Source organism: Pristiophorus japonicus, chromosome 1 (assembly GCF_044704955.1).
Source record: "Pristiophorus japonicus isolate sPriJap1 chromosome 1, sPriJap1.hap1, whole genome shotgun sequence".
NCBI lineage: Eukaryota > Metazoa > Chordata > Chondrichthyes > Pristiophoridae > Pristiophorus > Pristiophorus japonicus.
In genome coordinates, this window is record NC_091977.1 from 220682415 (window position 1) to 220700773 (window position 18359).

The window sequence follows — 18359 nt, forward strand, 5'->3', positions numbered from 1 at the left end:
CTGCAAGAAACATTTTGGGATGAGGATATCCTAAAAAGAGTTCGGAAGGTTTGGAAGGGAGAAATGTTTGCAAGTTGTGCAAATAATAACCGTAGAGGGGTGGCTATTTTAGTGAGATTGTCCATAAAAGAGAATGTTGCATTGGTGGACAAGGATATTGAGGGGAGATTTTTACAGCTAAAGGTACAAATGGATGAATTGAATGTGATCTCTTTAATATCTATGCGCCGAATGACCATTGCAAGCGTCGTAAGTTTTGTCGGTGGTTATTCACAGAAGTGCCAGCGGTGGAAAACCCTTGTATAGAAGGGGATTTTAATGTATTTTTTATCTCGGATGGACATTTCAGCCCAGATGACCTTTAAGGATGATAACTCCAGAGAGATGATTGTAATAATGATGGCAAATTTAAATTTGAGAGACTTATGGAGGGATCGGAACCCCATAAAAATGGAGCTCTCCAGAAGAGGTTGTATGAGTGATGTTTTAAAACAGAGCCGAATAGATTTTGTGTTAATGCAGGAAGGGTTAAGTTCTGAGGTGATGGAGATTTATTATAAAAAAGTATTTTTAGTGACCACTCGGCTTTGGTTCTTAAAATTAGGAACACCAGAGTTACGATCGGTCCAGGGTGTGGATTTTAAACAATCAGTACCTGAAAGAAATTGTTTTTAAAGAAGGGATTTAAATATAATAAAAAATGCTCAGAAGGAATCTTTATTCTCGAAAGAGAAAGAATTTGGTGGGACAATTTCAGATATGAAGTAAAAGTTTTTTCGGTACGTTATGGGAAAGAAAGAGCAACAGATAACCGGCATCAAGAAGAGAATATAAACTGAAGGTTTACAGATATCTGTAAAGCAGTTGACGGAGGGAATAAGGGAGCAGAGACTAAGTGGAAGGTTTTAAAGGAAGAGTGGGAATTATTGCAAGCTGAAAAATGCAAGGGGGCCATTCTCCGCGCAAAGGCTAAAGATATTTTCTAGAGCAAGAGAAGTTGCGACAAAGGTTATCATTAATTGGAGAGTTGAAGGTTGGGGAAAAGATCATTAATGAAAGTGGGGAGATTATGGAGGCGGCTAGTAGCTTTTATCAAGAGTTATATACAAAAGAAGACATTTCCAAATTGGCGATGGAGAAGGTTAGTGCTTTTATTGAAGAGGGTTTAAAGGAGGATGAGAGAAGCATGTGTGACAAAGAAGTAGGATTTGCGGAAATAAAAGTAGCAATAAATGGAATGAAGGAGGGAAAAGCACAGGGTCCAGTGGACTAAATGCAGAATTTTATAAAGAATTTTTAGTGATTTTAAGCCCATTGGTCTTAGAGGTTTTTAAGGAGATAAAAACTTAGGGAAGCCTGGCCCCATCTATGAGGAGAGGTATCATAAGCTTAGCTTATAAAAATAAAGAGGATAGAAGGGATTTGAAGAATTGGAGGCCCAACACATTATTAAATGTGGATTATAAGATCTTGGCGAGAGTTATGGCAAATCGTATGAAGGAAGTGATGCCGCAGATAGTTTCGCCTTCTCAGTTCTATGGAGTCATAGGCCGGGACATCGCTGACTATGTGGTTTCAATTTGAGATGTGATAGAACGCATGGAAGAGAGTGGGAGGGAAGCTTATGTGCTAAAGATGGATCAAGAGAAAGCCTTTGACAGAGTCTCTCATGAGTTTTTATTGATGGTTTTGGAAGCCTTTGGTTTGGGGAGAAATTTCATTGAGTGCATAAGGATTTTTTATTCATCCACATTTAGCTGTGTTAAAAGTAATGGTTTTTTATCCAAGTATTTTCCAATACAGAGATTAGTGAGATAGGGTTGTCTCCTGTCCTCATTGTTGTACACATTGATAGCAGAACCATTAGGTTACATGATGCGAAAGGAACACGGCATAGTCGGGATTGCGGTTCCCAGTTCCGGGCAGGTGTCGGTGATACACCTATATGCCGATGACATGACCTTAACATTGAGAGATGGGGAGTCGGTGAGGAAAGCTATGGGAGTAGTGGAGGAGTATTGTAGAGCTTCAGGAGCCAGAGTAAATTATAGTAAGTCCCAATGCCTGGTTGTGGGAAGGAGTAGGGGGGAGTGGTCGGAGGAAAGCCCTTTTAAGGTGGTGGAGGTTTTAGAAGATCTAGGGGCGCATATGGGGTGCAAGAAGGATAGGGATTAAGTGGATTGACTAAATTGGGAACCGAAGGTTATGAAAATTAACGAGATTTTGGGAAGATGGAAAAGAAGGTGGTTGAAAGTGCAAGGAAGAGCGACAGTGGTGTCAGCTCCCCTACTATGGTACTTATTGGTGGAGGATATTCCTGATTGGGCAGAAAAGTCTATCCAAGAGGCTTGTGTAAAGTTTTTATGGGAAGGGAAATCAGCCTTGGTTGCTTACAATACCATTATTGGACAGCGAAATCAGAGAGGACTCAATTTCCCAGATACTGATTTGAAGAAAAACATCCTTTAGAATTAAATGGGTGAAGAGATTTCTTCAGAAGTCAAATACAAGTTTTTGGAAGAGTTGTTTCCAGCATTTTTTTTAATTAAATGGGATAGGAGGACAGAGAATATTTTATATGGGATACAACAATATGTTTTTGAAATCGATTAAACCTCTCCCTAGGTTTTATAAGGGGGTTATAGACACTTGGGCCCAAAGGTACGGAGGAATTTTTAGAACAGCCCTTATTTTTGAACAGTTGGATCAACATTGAAGGAGAGGTATTATTTAATCAAGCTTTTATAAAAGCTGGTATTATATATGTGAAAGATGTATTCTATGAGGTAATTCCAGGTTGGTTGCCAGAAGCGATAGTGAGGGACATGATTTGGGAGGAGGATCAGGAGGTAGAGGAAAAAGCAATTAAGGTCATGTATGACAAGATTGTGAGGGCAATGCCACAGGATTGGATGGAAGAAATAAATACACAAATCTCCAAAGGAGGTACAATGCGTCCCGCTTTTCCAAGCTTTCTGCTGGAGAAAGGGGAGGAGTTGGTCCAAGTTGACAACTGTAATACTTGAGATTTCTATGGGGTATTTAGAGAATGGAGATTTAAGACACCTGCCAGTCAGGAGTTTTGCCAGATCATATGCCCACAGCTGGACTTCAACAGAATTTGGAAGGGAGTGTGGGCGAATTTTAAATATCCAGAGTGGATTGAGCTGGATTACAAATTGGCTCATAATCAGATTTTTATCATGATAGTCTTATGTAAGATTGGGCAAGTAGAACATAAGAACATAAGAACAAAAGAAATAGGAACAGGAGTAGGCCATGCGACCCCTCGAGCCTGCTCTGCCATTCAATAAGATCGTGGCTGATCTGATCATGGACTCAGCTCCACTAACCCGCCCGCTCCTCATAACCCCTTATCCCCTTATCGTTTAAGAAACTGTCTTAAATTTATTCAATGTCTCAGCTTCCACAGCTCTCCGAGGCAGCGAATTCCACAGATTTACAACCCTCTGAGAAAAGAAATGTCTCTTCATCTCAGTTTTAAATGGGCAACCCCTTATTCTAAGATTATGCCTCCTAGTTCTAGTCTCCCCCATCAGTGGAAACATTCTCTCTGCAGAGGCTAAACATTTAACATCTATCGTTGGGAAAATGTGGGAGTCCATTATTAAGGAAGCAGTAGCGGGACATTTGGAAAAGCTTAATTCAATCAAGCAGAGTCAGTATGGTTTTATTAAAGGGAAATCATGTTTGACAAATTTGCTGGAGTTCTTTGACGATGTAATGAGTAGGATGGATAAGGGGGAACCAGTGGATGTGGAGTATTTAGATTTCCAGAAGGCATTCGATAAGGTGCTACATAAAATGTTACCGCACAAGATAAAAATTCACGGGGTTGGGGGTAATATATTAGTATGGATAGAGGATTGGCTAACTAACAGAAAACAGAGAGTCGGGATAAATGGTTCATTCTCGGGTTGGCAATCAGTAACTAGTGGGGTGCCGCAGGGATCAGTGCAGGGTCCTCAACAATTTACAATCTATATTAGTGACTGGGATGAAGGGACCGAGTGTAATGTAGCCAAATTTGCTGATGATACAAAGATGGGTGGGAAAGCAAATTGTGAGGAGGACACAAAAAATCTGCAAAGGGATATAGACAGGCTAAGTGAATGGGCAAACATTTGCCAGATGGAGCAAATGTGGGAAAATGTGAGGTTATCCACTTTGGCAGAAAAAATAGAAAAGCAAATTATAATTTAAATGGAGAAAAATTGCAAAGTGCTGGGGGTCCTTGTGCATGAGACACAAAAAGTTAGTATGCAGGTACGGCAAGTAATCAGGAAGGCAAATGGAATGTTGGCCTTTATTGCAAGAGGGATGGAGTATAAATCAGAGAAGTCCTGCTACAACTGTACAGGGTATTGGTGAGGCCAAACGTGGAGTACTGCGTACAGTTTTGATCTCCGTATTTAAGGAAGGATATATTTGCATTGGAGGCTGTTCAAAGAAGGTTCACTAGGTTGATTCTGGAGATGAGGGGGTTGACTTATGAAGATAGGTTGAGTAGGTTAGGCCTATACTCTTTGGAGTTCAGAAGAATGAGAGGTGATCTTATCAAAACATATAAGATAATGAGGGGGCTCGACAAGGTGGAAGCAGAGAGGATATTTCCACTCATAGGGGAAACTAAAACTAGGGGACATAGTCTCAGAATAAGGGGCCGCCCATTTAAAATTAAGATGAGGAGAAATTTCTTCTCTCAGAGGGTTGTAAATCTGTGGAATTCTCTGCTCCAGAGAGCTGTGGAGGCTGGGTCATTGAATATATTTAAGACGGAGATAGACAAATTTTTGAGCGATAAGGGAATTAAGGGTTATGGGGAACGGGCAGGGAAGTGGAGCTGAGTCCATGATGAGATCAGCCATGATATTAAATGGCGGAGCAGGCTCGAGAGGCCAAATGGCCTACTCCCGCTCCTATTTCTTATGTTTTTATGTAAAACACAAAGCAACCTGCGAGAACGAGTGCGTTTATTCCTTTATTTCCAGCCCTTCATAATTGTTTTTTTTCTGCTTTCTTACTAGGTCTGATACTTTGTGGTCTGTTGGAGATCTCCCTTACCTGACTAACTAGCTTCTTGTTTCCACTGAAGAGATATTTCATTCATTTTTATGACTCATTTCCACTGGTTAAAGTCTGATTTGGAATGTTGAGTGAGTGAAATGGTATGTTGGGTCATTTTAGAAAAAAAAGTTCTACTCTCCAAGTGGTGAGTAACTTTTAAAACATTTGCCCAGTTCTAATTTACACATGTGCTACTTCGCAGTAAAGGATCGCAGTGCAATCTACATGTGCTTCTTGTCCGAATAAATGTTGGAGCATAAACACCGGCATAGACCACTTGGGCCGAATGGCCTGTTTCTGAGTTGTAGATTCTTTGTTCTAAATTGTTGCCCTCAGGGCTCTACACTTTGCCAGTGAAAAACTGATACTCAGGAAACAGGCTAGTCAACGAACCCAGCTCACCCATAACGCATGATTATTACATTCTTTATTTCTGCAAACTATTAAAATGTATAATTTATGCATTAATCTACTAATCTAAAACTGCTTAAAGGCACAATTCAACTAGCCTCTCAAACGACTCAGCAGCTCTTGGGTCAATGTTTACACTGCGATAATTGTGTGTGAGGCTTTGAAACTCTGCTTTTCATCATTTTATTTCCACTCGTAACAGCAGATAAAGATGTAATTTACAACTTTGTCTGGAAATGGGTTTTATATTGTGGTTTGTCCAGCTTAATTCAGCTCCAACTAGCAATAGTATTCATTCAAGAACCAAAGTGGAAATTTTGGGCTCAATTTTCCACATGAGCGATTTTTGGCGCAGTTGAAGAGGTACGTCCGATTTTTTTTGTGGCCTGACTGCACCGGGAAAAAAAAGTTCCAAGTTTCACCGGAATTAACTTTGAATTTGGCGCGGCGCACATTGGCTTTAAGCTGTGTGAGTGGAGCTTAAGGCCTGCGACAAAAACTGATATGGTCAGGGCAACGAGAGATGCTCTGAAGGACTGAGGCTGGGAATGGAAACTGACCAAGGGCTGAGGCTGGAAACTGCTGACGAAGGGCTGAGGCTGGGCTGGGAACGGAAAATGACACTGTTGCTATCCCGGGCCGAAAGGCCCACCGCTCTCGACAGTACCACTGCTAGCCCGGGCCAAAAGGCACCTACCAAATAAAATTCCCGTGTTGCACGTGATGGGTGTGTTGTGCTGTGCACTTTCCGAACTGCTTGTGAGTATAAAAATCGGAGCTGGTGCAATATGGATCATGGGGAAACGGCCAGGAATTTTCAAGCAGATGAAACTGAGGCCATGGTTTCTATCATTGAGAGCAGATGGCACAAGCTTCAGAACAAAGGTCCAGTTAAAGTAAAGCCCAGAGAAATGAACAAACGTTGGGACAAAGTTCAAGATGATTTCTCTGCAATGGTGACCACCCCAAGGACCGGCAGGCAGTGCAAAAAGAAGTGGCAGGACCCTGGCCAAATAGTTTCTGTAAGTAATATTTTCATTTATGCACTGGAATTACAATTGTAAATGTGATCATTTGTGTGTGCCACCACAGCAGACCCCTTCTCTTAAAAAGTTCTATTTTCATCTTTGCAGAGGAAGGTGGCACACATAAACAGAGAGCGAACACAAACTGGAGGAAGCTCGGCAAATGTGCACTCACTGACACCCCTGAAAACGAGGATTGCTGGTATGATTGGTGCCGGCTCGAGAAGGTCAACAACCGGTGCACAAGCTGGGCCTAGCTTACAGAGAGAGGGTAAGTCCTCATTCATCGTGGTCCTTCAAATGACCCTGCGCTGTGTGAGCCTACTCACCACCCTGCCCCCTCCCCTGCTGCTAACCAATCGCCTGCTCGGTTATATTTTGCAGAAGTTGCACCCATCCCTGAGAAATCACAAGCCCCTGCCACAAAAGAACAATCATTCGCGGAGGAGCCTGACCAGGATGAAGTCTTTAATGCAGAACTTCCACAGGAAGATCAGGACGACGATGAGCAGGAGGATCGGGGGAGCGGGAAGGCCCCAATGTTGAGACTGTGACACTACATTTGGAGGAGGTGGTGCCGCACGTGGATGTGTCAACCCCTTTCCGGACTGCTACGAGTGAAGGGACATTTCATGGTGTCCCACAGTCTGAGGTTATGGGTCCCAGTGGGTTGCAGCAAGCCACACCCAGGGTGAGGAGGGGAAGGAGAGCTTGAGAGTGCTCTCTTGAAATGCAGGATCCAACAGACATGGTTCAGCTCATGGCAATGAGTGGGGAGAGCATTGAACTTACCCAATCACTCCTGGACACAATGGGCCTGAACTTGGTGAACGCTAAGGCCCGCCCAAAGAACCACCGAGAGATCTGGCGGTACTTTGCCAGGAAGATTCCTCCAAACAGCAGTAGTGATGTTGGGGAGGGCATCCAACAGGAAATTAGGGGTGCATGCAATAAAGGTGCAGCAGTTATCATGGGTGACTTTATTATGCATATAGATTGGGCTAACCAAAGGAGGATTTCCTGGAGTGCATAAGGGATGGTTTTCTAGACCAATATGTCGAGGAACCAACTAGGAGGGAGGCCATCTCAGACTGGGTGTTGTGTAATGAGAGAGGATTAATTAGCAATCACGTTGTGCGAGGCCCCTTGTGGAAGAGTGACAATAATATGGTGGAATTCTACATTAGGATGGAGAAAGAAACAGTTCATTCAGAGACCATGGTCCAGAACTTAAAGAAGGGCAACTTTGAAGGCATGAGACGTGAATTGGCTAGGATAGATTGGCGAATGATACTTAAGGGGTTGCCAGTGGATGGGCAATGGCAGACATTTAGAGACCGCATGGATGAACGACAACAATTGTACATCCCCGTCTGGCGTAAAAATAAAAAAGGGAAGGTGGCTCAACCGTGGCTATCAAGGGAAATCAGGGATAGTATTAAAGCTAAGGAAGTGGCATACAAATTGGCCAGAAGCAGCAATGAACCCGGGGATCGGGAGAAATTTAGAACTCAGCAGAGGAGGACAAAGAAAGTAGTTGAGGCCAATTCACTAAATATATTCAAAAGGGAGTTAGATGAAGTCCTTACTACTCGGGGGATCAAGGGTTATGGCGAGAAAGCAGGAAGGGGGTACTGAAGTTTCATGTTCAGCCATGAACTCATTGAATGGCGGTGCAGGCTAGAAGGGCTGAATGGCCTGCTCCTGCACCTATTTTCTATGTTTCTATGATTAGGGCAGGGAAAATAGAGTACGAGAGGAAGCTTGCAGGGAACATTAAGACGGACTGCAAAAGCTTCTATAGATATGTAAAGAGAAAAAGATTAGTAAAGACAAATGTAGGTCCTCTACAGTCAGAATCAGGGGAAGTCATAACGGGGAACAAAGAAATGGCAGACCAATTGAACAAGTACTTTGGTTAGGTATTCACTAAGGAGGACACAAACAACCTTCTGGATATAAAAGGGGTCAGAGGGTCTAGTAAGAAGGAGAAACTGAGGGAAATCCTTATTAGTCGGGAAATTGTGTTGGGGAAATTGATGGGATTGAAGGCCGATAAATCCCCAGGGCCTGATGGACTGCATCCCAGAGTACTTAAGGAGGTGGCCTTGGAAATAGCGGATGCATTGACAGTCATTTTCCAACATTCCATTGACTCTGGATCAGTTCCTATCGAGTGGAGGGTAGCCAATGTAACCCCACTTTTTAAAAAAGGAGGGAGAGAGAAAACAGGGAATTATAGACCGGTCAGCCTGACCTCAGTAGTGGGTAAAATGATGGAATCAATTATTAAGGATGTCATAGCAGCGCATTTGGAAAATGGTGACATGATAGGTCCAAGTCAGCATGGATTTGTGAAAGGGAGATCATGCTTGACAAATCTTCTGGAATTTTTTGAGGATGTTTCCAGTAAAGTGGACAAAGGAGAACCAGTTGATGTGGTATATTTGGACTTTCAGAAGGCTTTCGACAAGGTCCCACACAGGAGATTAATGTGCAAAGTTAAAGCACATGGGATTGGGGGTAGTGTGCTGACGTGGATTGAGAACTAGTTGGCAGACAGGAAGCAAAGAGTCAGAGTAAATGGGTACTTTTCAGAATGGCAGGCAGTAACTAGTGGGGTACCGCAAGGTTCTGTGCTGGGGCCCCAGCTGTTTACATTATATAAGAATTAGGAACAGGAGTAGGCCATCTAGCCCCTCGAGCCTGCTCTGCCATTCAACAAGATCATGGCTGATCTGGCCGTGGACTCAGCTCCACTTATCCGCCCGCTCCCCGTAACCCTTAATTCCCTTATTGGTTAAAAATCTATCTATCTGTGACTTGAATACATTCAATGAGCTAGCCTCAACTGCTTTCTTGGGCAGAGAATTCCACAGATTCACAACCCTCTGGGAGAAGAAATTCCTTCTTAACTCGGTTTTAAATTGGCTCCCCCGTATTTTGAAGCTGTGTCCCCTAGTTCTAGTCTCCCCGACCAGTGGAAACAACCTCTCTGCCTCTATCTTGTCTATCCCTTTCATTATTTTAAATGTTTCTATAAGATCACCCCTCATTCTTCTGAAGTCCAATGAGTAAAGACCCAGTCTACTCAATCTATCATCATAAGGTAACCCCCCTCATCTCCGGAATCAGCCTAGTGAATCGTCTCTGTACCCCCTCCAAAGCTAGTATATCCTTCCTTAAGTAAGGTGACCAAAACTGCACGCCGTACTCCAAGTGCGGCCTCACCAATACCCTATACAGTTGCAGCAGGACCTCCCTGCTTTTGTACTCCATCCCTCTCGCAATGAAGGCCAACATTCCATTCGCCTTCCTGATTACCTGCTGCACCTGCAAACTAACTTTTTGGGATTCATGCACAAAGACCCCCAGGTCCCTCTGCACCGCAGCATGTTGTAATTTCTCCCCATTCAAATAATATTCCCTTTTACTTTTTTTTTCCCCAAGGTGGATGACCTCACACTTTCCGACATTGTATTCCATCTGCAAAACCTTAGCCCATTCGCTTAACCTATCTAAATCTCTTTGCAGCCTCTCTGTGTCCTATACACAACCCGCTTTCCCACTAATCTTGTACATTAATGATTTAGACAAGGGGATTAAATGTAGTATCTCCAAATTTGCGAATGACACTAAGTTGGGTGGCAGTGTGAGCTGCGAGGAGGATGCTATGAGACTGCAGAATGACTTGGATCGGTTAGGTGAGTGGGAAAATGCATGGCAGATGAAGTTTAATGTGGATAAATGTGAGGTTATCCACTCTGGTGGTAAAAACAGAGAGGCAGACTATTATCTGAATGGTGACAGATTAGGAAAAGAGGAGGTGCAACGAGACCTGGGTGTCATGGTACATCAGTCATTGAAGATTGGCATGCAGGTACAGCAGGCAGTTAAGAAAGCAAATGGCATGTTGGCCTTCATAGTGAGGGGATTTGAGTACAGGGGCAGGGAGGTATTACTACAGTTGTGCAGGGCCTTGGTGAGGCCACACCTGGAGTATTGTGTACAGTTTTGGTCTCCTAACTTGAGGAAGGACATTCTTGCTATTGAGGGAGTGCAGCGAAGGTTCACCAGACTGATTCCCAGGATGGCGGGACTGACATATCAAGAAAGACTGGATCAACTGGGCTTGTATTCACTGGAGTTCAGAAGAATGAGAGGGGATCTCATAGAAACGTTTAAAATTCTGACGGGTTTAGACAGGTTAGATACAGGAAGAATGTTCCCAATGTTGGGGAAGTCCAGAACCAGGATTCACAGTCTAAGGATAAGGGGTAAGCCATTTAGGACCGAGATGAGGAGAAACTTCTTCACCCAGAGAGTGGTGAACCTGTGGAATTCTCTACCACAGAAAGTTGTTGAGGCCAATTCACTCAATATATTCAAAAAGGAGTTAGATGTAGTCCTTACTACTAGGGGGATCAAGGGGTATGGCGAGAAAGCAGGAATGGGGTACTGAAGTTGCATGTTCAGCCATGAACTCATTGAATGGCGGTGCGGGCTCGAAGGGCCGAATGGCCTACTCCTGCACCTATTTTCCATGTTTCTATGTTTCTATGTAAAATATATGCCAGTATCGCCAGCGGCAAAAAAACAATGACTTACGCTGTGAATCTGGGTGGTAGCGGGCGAGAGCTCCCAATCTCGGTGGCAAATGCAATCATCACCAAAATGCCGCGAGGATTGATTCGGACCCATGGAGGGGGGAACAGCTAAAAATGCAAATTTACACACAAAAAAACCCACTGGAACACCTTCAGGGAGATCCACATAAATCGCTGAAAAAGAAATAAATAAGAGAAGTTCACTAACCTTTTTTTGCAGGTCTTCTTATTTACCGTTGGGTTAGACCGGCTTTCATGCAGCGGCCCTTCCCCCTGTTGCCACCGACTCCCACCCGCACCAAAATGTCAGCTCGGCGGGCAGGAGGTCACTTACGCACCTTGCGCGCTAGCGGCCTTCAGCAGGCGGTTCCCAGCGGTTCCCCCCTCCCGCCGGCGGGAGGCCTAGAGGAAACTGTCACCGAGGGGAGACCGCCCCAAAAACTTGCTGGCAGCCAGCGGCAGTGGCCGGTAAGGCCACCAAGTTCGGGCCCTGTGGGTGGGGTGGGTCATGAGATAGCGGAATTGTCATCAGAAGTAACGACACTCTCGGGAGAAATGGGAACACTGTCGCAACACATTCGGGAGGGAATGTCGGAGGTAGCTGATATGCTGTTGGGGCAGATTATGGAGGGAATGCCGGAGTTAGCTGCTGCAATACGGGAACACGCCCAGGCTCTCACTGGCCAACGGTGAATGATGGATTCAACTGGTGACACTCACACTCCAATCCCCAGACCAACCTCAGGTGGTGTGCCGGTGCATCCACAGTCTGAGGAAAAGGCTGAGGAGGCCCAAACCGGGCCTTCCACAATGCCGTCTCTGAGGGCCCACACCCGCCAACAAGAACATCGCTATCCACATGATGCTCGAAAAAAGCAACTTGGTTCCTGTGAGAGAAGGCCTGCGTCACCGGCCAAGGACAGAGGCAGCAAGGGCAAACGCGGCGGCGGGCGGTCTCAGAATAAGGGGGAAGAGAGATGGCTGCAGCTAAAGTTTGTTTGCTGTTGTTGTTGTTGTTACTGTTGTTATGTTATTGTTATTTAACTGATCTTAATTTAAAAGTTTAACGTTTTTAAGTCATGTAACTTGAAAAGCAAGTTTGTAAGTGATCTTAATGGAAAAGTTTAACGTTTAACAAAAATATTTTTATTAAAGTTAAGTTCCGTACAAGTGTACAAATGTTTCATAAACGTAATTCTTTTTTCAATTCAACCAGAATCATGAACTTTATTCTTTAAATTAGCACAACAGTCAACCAACATGGTGAATGATCAAACGTGCCGCTCAGCCTTCATGCAACAAAGCGTTCAAGGATTAGCCGCTGAAGCAAGGCTCTTGCATTGGCTATAGGTGCATGCGGGCCACCCCGTTCCTCCACCGTTGTCCTGCGGGTTGAGGTTGTCATGTATTCAACTGTCATTGTAACCCATGTATAAACTGACCTAAGCTATACACCGTGAGAACACTGACCACTAGGTGGTGAACTTGTGGGAGACACTCCTAACCTGGACTTTCAGGTATAAAAGGGGAAGCTCCGCCCACCTTCTTCATTTCAGTGCTGGTTAATAAAGGTTACTGGTCACAGAGTGACCTTCTCTCAAGTATGGGCCTCGTGTGCATTTATACTGTATAGTAAGGACATATTATTGACGACGAGAAACTGGGATTTCAACCAGGCGAGCATGGCCACTAGCAGCACAGATGAGAGGTACTGTGTTGGTGATGATTGGGGTGATTTTATTGAGAGACTACAGCAAAGTTTCGGCACCAAGGAATGGCTGGGACAGAATTCAGCCGACAAACGCAGGGCTCATCTCCTGACGGTTTGTGGATCCAGGACGTACTCCCTGATGAAGGACCTTCTAGCGCCAGAGAAGCCGGTGGACAAGACTTTTGAAGAGCTCAGTAAGTTCGGGGAGCACTTTAAACCGGCGAGCAGCATGCACATGGCGAGACACCGGTTTTACACGCACCGGCGGCGAGAAGGGAAAAGCGTTCCAGACTTCATGGTAGACCTCCGGCGACTGGCGAGCCTATGTAAGTTCCCAGATGCATGCAGAGCGGAGATGCTGCGAGATTTTTTTATTGAGGGCATCGGGCACGCTGGGATTTTCAGGAAACTGATTGAGACCAAAGACTTGACCCTGAAAACAGCGGCGTTGATGGCCCAGACATTTATCCCAGGGGAGGAAGAGACCAGAATGATGTTTGACAAAAATCTTGGTTTAACTGCAGCAAAAGGACAGGGAGTCAACATTGTTAATGCAGCACATAGTTCCCCAGGCAGACAGGGGCAATCGGACATGCCCGAGCATGTAGTCGAACCCAAAAGGGGAATTCAACAGAGATAATGGCTAGCTGAACGGCGATTCATGCCATCGCAAGGGACAATGCGGCCAGTAATGGGGCCATCAACACCTGTCAATGGTGCACTTCAGGACAGTTACAGAGACAGTCAGAAATGATCGACTGGTAATGAACCTTTTGTTTCCAACAACGGCTCATGTTAGAAGTGTGGAGGCAAACACCCAGCCAGAGCTTGCAGGTATCAGCAATATACCTGCAGAAACTGCAATGTCAGCGGTCACTTGGCGTATATGTGCAGGAAGCCTGCAGCCAGGTTGATGTAGGAGGAGGACAGGCCCGATGTAAGCCCTACGAGGCCAGATGGACACTGGGGGAAATCGCTCGAAGCTGAAGTTCAGCGAATTCATGTGGAGCACATATACAGTTCATACACCAGGATGCCACCGATAATGATGAAAGTGCTCCTCAATGGCATCCCAGTATCAATGGAGCTAGACACGGAGACCAGCCAGTCCCTGATGAGTATCAAACAGTTCAACAAGTTGTGGGCGCCTAAGGCCAGGAGGCCAAAATTAATGCCGATTGACGCACAGCTACGGACATATACAAAGGAGATCATTCCGGTGCTAGGCAGCGCCACGGTAGTCGTAACCCACAAAGATTCGGAGAACAGGTTGCCACTCTGGATTGCCCCGAGGGATGGTCCCGCATTGCTGGGGAGGAGTTGGCTTGCTGTCGTGAACTGGAAATGAGGCGATGTCAATGCAATTTCTTCTGTGGAGCGAGTATCATGCTCACAGGTCCTGGACAAATTTGACTCACTATTTTAAACCCGGCATTGGCACTTTCATGGGGACCAAGGTAGTGATTCACATAAACCCGGATGCCAGGCCAGTACACCACAAGGCCAGAGCGGTGCCATACGTGATGCGGGAAAAGATAGAAGGTGAATTGGACCGCCTGCTGAGGGAAGGCATCATCTCGCCAGTCGAATTCAGTGACTGGGCGAGCCCGATTGTGCTGGTGCTCAAGACGGATGAGTCGGTCAGGATATGTGGTGATTACAAGGCCACCATCAATCGGGTGTCACTCCAAGACCAGTACCCGCTACCGAAAGCGGAGGACCTCTTTGCGACGCTATCCGGTGGCAAACTTTTTTCAAAATTGGACCTGACCTCAGCTTACATGACCCAGGAGCTGGCAAGTGAGTCGAAGAAACTGACCACCATCACGACACACAAGGGGTTGTTTGAGTACAACAGATGTCCGTTCGGGATTCGCTCGGCCGCCGCGATCTTTCAACGAAATATGGAAAGCCTCCTTAAGTCGATTCCAAGGACGGTGGTTTTTCAAGACGACATCCTCATCACGGGTTGCGATACTGAAGAACACCTCCACAACCTGGAGGAGGTGCTACGCAGATTGGACCGGGTAGGTCTGCGACTGAAAAAGGCGAAGTGCGTCTTCCTAGCTCCAGAGGTAGAATGCCTGGGGATGAGGGTAGCAGCAGACGGGATCAGACCTACTGCGTCCAAAACGGAAGCGATCCAGAGAGCACCCAGACCCCGTAACACGACGGAGCTGCGTTCGTTCCTGGGGCTCCTGAACTATTTTGGTAACTTTCTTCCCAAATTGAGCACTGTTAGAGCCGCTTCACGTGCTGCTATGCAAAGGTCGCGAATGGGTCTGGGGGGACAGCCAGGAAAGGGCTTTTGATAGAGCACGCAATTTGTTATGCTCCAACAATCTGTTAACGCTATATGACCCATGTAAGAAACTTGTTTTAACGTGCGATGCGTCATCCTATGGGGTCGGGTGTGTGTTGCAGCATGTTAATGCCAAGGGTCAGTTACAGCCGATAGCTTATGCCTCCAGAAGTCTGTCGCAGGCAGAAAAGGGCTACGGGATGATAGAAAAGGAAGCACTTGCATGCGTATATGCAGTAAAATAAATTGCACCAGTACCTGTTTGGCAGGAAATTTGAGCTGGAGACAGATCACAAACCCCTAACTTCCTTTTTGGCTGACAACAAGGCCATAAATGCAACAGCGTCGGCCCGCATACAGAGGTGGGCACTCACGTTAGCTGCCTATGACTATACAATTCGGCACAGACCGGGCACTGAAAACTGTGCCGATGCACTCAGCAGGCTCCCACTAGCCAAGGAGGCAACCGGGCATGCTGCTGAGATGGTCATGACTGTTGAAGCTTTCAAAAGCGAAGGCTCACCCGTGACAGCCCGTCAGATCAAAGTCTGGACAAATAGAGATGCGCTACTGTCTTTAGTCAAGAAGTGTGTCCTGATTGGGGATTGGGCAGCCACGTATGGGGCATGCCCTGAGGAATTTAAACCATTTCACAGGCGCAAGGATGAACTCTCGATTCAGGCCGATTGCCTACTATGGGGAAACCGAGCAGTCATGCCACAAATGGGCAGAGAGGTGTTCATCAGAGAACTCTAAAATGAGCACCCGGGCATTGTCATGATGAAGGCATTTGCCAGGTCACACGTTTGGTGGCCAGGGATAGATGCAGACCTGGAACTTTGTGTTCGCAGGTGCAACACGTGTGCCCAGCTGGGCAATGCGCCCAGGGAAGCCCCCCTTAACTCCTGGTCCTGGGCCGCCAAGCCATGGTCACGCATCCATGTGGACTACGCAGGTCCTTTCATGGGAAAAATGTTTTTAGTTGTAGTAGACGCTTACTCCAAATGGATCGAGTGTACATAAGAACATAAGAACATAAGAATTAGGAGCAGAAGTAGGCCATTCGGCCCCTCGAGCCTGCTCCGCCATTCAACGAGATCATGGCTGATCTTCTACCTCAACACTTTCCTGCACTATCTCCATATCCCTTGATTCCCTTAGTATCCAAAAATCCATTGATCTCTGTCTTGAATATACTCAACGACTGAACCTCTACAGCCCTTTGGTGTAGAGAATTCCAAAGGTTCACCACCCTCTGAGTGAAGAAAGTTCTCCTCATCTCAGTCCTAAATGGCTGACTCCTTTTTCTGAGTCTGTGACCCCTGGTTCTAGACTCCCCCAGCCAGGGGAAACATCCTCCCTGCATCTACACTGTCTTGCCCTGTTTTATACTTAAATTTTTTTACATTTCGATGAAATCACCTCTCATTCTTCTAAACTCTAGGAAACATAGGTCTAGTCTACTCAATCTCTCCTCATAGGACAATCCTTCCCATCCCAGGAATCAGTCTGGTGAACTTTCGTTGCATTCCCTCTGCGGGTCATCAGGACCCAGGTCGCTCTATGGAGCGCGGGCAGGAGCATCGGCGGGGCCCAGGTACAGCAGAGGAGGTGGAAGGTCGTGACAGAGATCGAGGCAGAGGAGCGTTGAGGGATCGTGGCTGAGACGTATGGTGGTGGAGGTTCGGTGAGTGTTTGGTGCGGAGAACATAAGAACATAAGAACATAAGAACATAAAAATTAGGAACAAGAGTAGGCCATCTAGCACTTCGAGCCTGCTCCGCCATTCAACAAGATCATGGCTGATCTGGCCGTGGACTCAGCTCCACTCACCCGCCCGCTCCCCGTAACCCTTAATTTCCTTATTGGTTAAAAATCTATCTATCTGTGACTTGAATACCTTCAATGAGCTAGCCTCAACTGCTTCCTTGGGCAGAGAATTCCACAGATTCACAATCCTCTGGGAGAAGAAATTCCTTCTCAACTCGGTTTTAAATTGGCTCCCCCGTATTTTGAGGCTGTGCCCCCTAGTTCTAGTCTCCCCGACCAGTGGAAACAACCTCTCTGCCTCTATCTTGTCTATCCCTTTCATTATTTTAAATGTTTCTATAAGATCACCCCCTCATCCTTCTGAACTCCAACGAGTAAAGACCCAGTCTACTCAATCTATCATCATAATTAAGAGTGTGGCATTCTTAATTCAAGCACATCCTCTGCCGCAGTAGAAAGTCTACGGGCAATGTTCGCCGCCCATGGTCTACCGGACGTCTTGGTCAGCGACAATGGCCCGTGCTTTACAAGCATTGGATTCCAGGACATCATGGCAGGAAATAGTATCAACCATGTCAGAATGGCACCATTCAAGCCGGCCTCAAACGGCCAGGCGAATGAGCAGTGCAGATAATCAAACAGGGGATGCTCAGAATCCAAGTGGGTTCCCTACAAAGCCGCTTATCACGCCTTCTGTTGGCCAATAGATCCCGACCACACTCGCTCACAGGGATTCCACCCGCAGAGCTGCTAATGAAAAGGATGCTCAAAACCAGGTTATCCCTTATACACCCCACCATGAAAGAAAGGCGCCGGTCACAATGTGACTACCATGACGGGAATGCGAGGGCGCAATGTATTGATGTCAATGACCCTGTCTTTGTCCTGAACTACGCTGCAGGGCCCAAATGGCTCGCAGATACTCTGATTGCCAAAGAGGGGAATAGGATTCTGGTAGTTAAACTTACCAATGGACAAATCTGCTGCAAACACGTGGATCAAACAAAAAGGAGGTTCAGCAACCCTATAGAAGAAGCAGAGGAAGAACACGATGTAGAGTTCACTCCACCGCAGGTGACCGAACACCGGAACCAAGTGGAGGAGAGCCCAGTCACTGTGGGCAGTCCAGACAGGCCTGAGGCACCGCAAACAGCAGACACTCAGGCCAGCGCCCAACAACCGGAGCCCCAACTCAGGCGCTCTACAAGGGAGCATAAACCACCAGAGAGACTTAACCTGTGATCCCAATAAGACTTTGCGGGGGAGGTGATGTCATGTATTCAACAGTCATTGTAACCCATGTATAAACTGACCTAAGTTGTACACCGTGAGAACACTGACCACTAGGTGGTGAACTTGTGGGAGACACTCCTAACCTGGACTTTCAGGTATAAAAGGGGAAGCTCCACCCACCTTCATCACTTCAGTGCTGGCTAATAAAGGTT